Source organism: Chinchilla lanigera, unplaced genomic scaffold (assembly GCF_000276665.1).
Source record: "Chinchilla lanigera isolate Chin_1 unplaced genomic scaffold, ChiLan1.0 scaffold00005, whole genome shotgun sequence".
NCBI classification, from domain to species: domain Eukaryota; kingdom Metazoa; phylum Chordata; class Mammalia; order Rodentia; family Chinchillidae; genus Chinchilla; species Chinchilla lanigera.
Genome location: NW_004955406.1, coordinates 22882744 through 22884864, shown reverse-complemented (window position 1 = coordinate 22884864; position 2121 = coordinate 22882744). Strand labels below are relative to the sequence as shown.

Sequence of the window (2121 nt, the reverse complement as noted above, 5' to 3'; positions counted from 1 at the left end):
ATATAAGATAAAGCAAATGAATAAATGTGGGATGTTCTAACTGTACAGTATTTTCCCCTGAGAACCTATTCTGTCTTTGAGGACCAGGATTCTTGGTGCAAAAGAAAAGAGGTCAAGATTTAAGATATGAGAGGCTAAATAAAAATTGCTTTTTTTTTTTTTTATTCCTTCACCATGTGCTTTTTTGCTTCAGTTAGTTAAGGTGTGCAACCCTTACTCAAGGGCCCTCCAAGCCTCTGAGTTCCATGTAATTTTCCAACGGCTCTACACAGTTGAAAATATTTCCACATGAAAATAGCTCCACAGCATTTACCTGCAGACTGTGATGACAGTGCCTCAGTACCTGTATTTTGTAGAATAGTCCTTGGGAGACACCACCAGGCCCCGTCCTTTGCGGGCACCGTGATACACGGTCTCTATTATGTCAACCATCTCCTGCTTATCTTCCATTGCCCAGTTAATCTTGTTACTGTTGCCAGTGCCCAAGTTAATCATGATGTGCTTGTTCCTTGGTTCAGGAACTCGATTCTTTCCACGATTCTGGTTTCAATCTTTTCGGCTATGCTGTACAGAACCTCGTCCATCTTCACGCAGGTAGGGTCCCAGTCGTGTCCGAACCGAATGCCCGCGACTCGATCCTCCTCCGAGAGGATGGCCTAATCCACCTGCCAGCCGTTGTGGAGGTGCGGGAGCATGTAGGACATCCTGGTGTGGCCGGCTCCGCGGCACCGCGCCGCGAGCGAGTCACCCCGTCCCGAGTCGCCCAGGTCCCTCACACCCAGCTCCTCTCCCCTCGAGCAGCGGCTCCCACGCAGCGCAACTTCAGGGCACGCGCTCAGTGCGCATGTGTGCGCTGAAGTGTGTCAAAAATTTCATATTTCTGAGTTTATTTGGAGTATAAGGAATTTAATATAATAAACAACCTAAATACTCATATCTATCTATCTATCTATCTATCTATCTATGTATTATCTATCTACCATCAATCCTCTGTTTATGCATCCATTCAAAAAGTTTAGAAACAATGACCTACTGGTATCATTGAGCATAGCTATTCTTAAATTGTGGTCTTCAAATGTCATTTCCTACTCAAAGAAATCAGCATTTCTTAAAGAAATGCCTGATTCTAGATGTGAGAAAGGAAACAAAGAAGTTGAATCTGAAGCAGCTTAACACAGCAGATGTCAAGGGGACTATTAAGATGATTAGAGTCATGCCTGAAAGACTCAGTGGCCAAATTAATGAAGCTCCCACTTATTGTTTTCTATTCCCACTTCCTACGGTGTAAGATAGGATAGGTTGAGCTTCAAAAATTGCTAGTGACTTTAAAAAAAAAACGTTGGGAATATAGCTTAGCGGCACAAGCGCTTGCCTGCTAAGTGGAAGGTCCTGAGTTCAGTTCCCGGTATCAAAATAAATAAATTAAATAAATAAATAAATAAACCCAATGTAATGTTAAACAACTAAACCTTACCTTAAAAGCAGGTTAAACAAAAGGAAAGACTTATTGACTACTTATCCTTGCTTTCATTTTAAAACCATACCCTAGAAGAACTAAATATATGAGAAGCAGGTCTTTATAAAATTAATCAAACCAATAAAATGACAGATTAGAATGTTGTCATTTTGCTAACATGATAAAATGCCAGTAGCCAGGTGTGCTGTGCCTACTAATGAGAGAACATGCTGCTATTCGGTTCCAAAAATATCAAATCCTAGTATTTACATATAAGTAAATAAATCTTTACATGCAATACCAAGACCCTGGATCCAGCTTCCAATTTGCAAGAAATAGGTTATGTCAAATTGCACCATGGATAAACAAACAATCAGCAAAATTTAGACTTACAGTATATAATGAGAGGGAAGAGGAGAAGGGAAGAAGGGAAAAGAAAAGTTAGAAGGAAAGAAGGAGGGCTGGGGACATAGCACAGTGTCACAGCACGTGCCCAGCAAGTGTAAGGTTGCGACTTTGATTCTTGGTACCAAAAAAAAAAAAAAAAAAAAAGACAAGAAAAGAAGGAAAAAAATAGAAACAAAGCTTTTGTAAATAAGCAGGGAAGAGGGGCTAAAGGGAAGGTAGGGGAATGCGAAAAAAAATCAAGATATATCATGTACAGG

General features: G+C 40.5%; 1 pseudogene; it reads right to left on the bottom strand.

The window, feature by feature from the left end:
- Window positions 1-336: 336 nt before the first annotated feature.
- On the bottom strand, window positions 337-704 carry LOC102030151 (annotated as a pseudogene).
- Window positions 705-2121: the final 1417 nt, after the last annotated feature.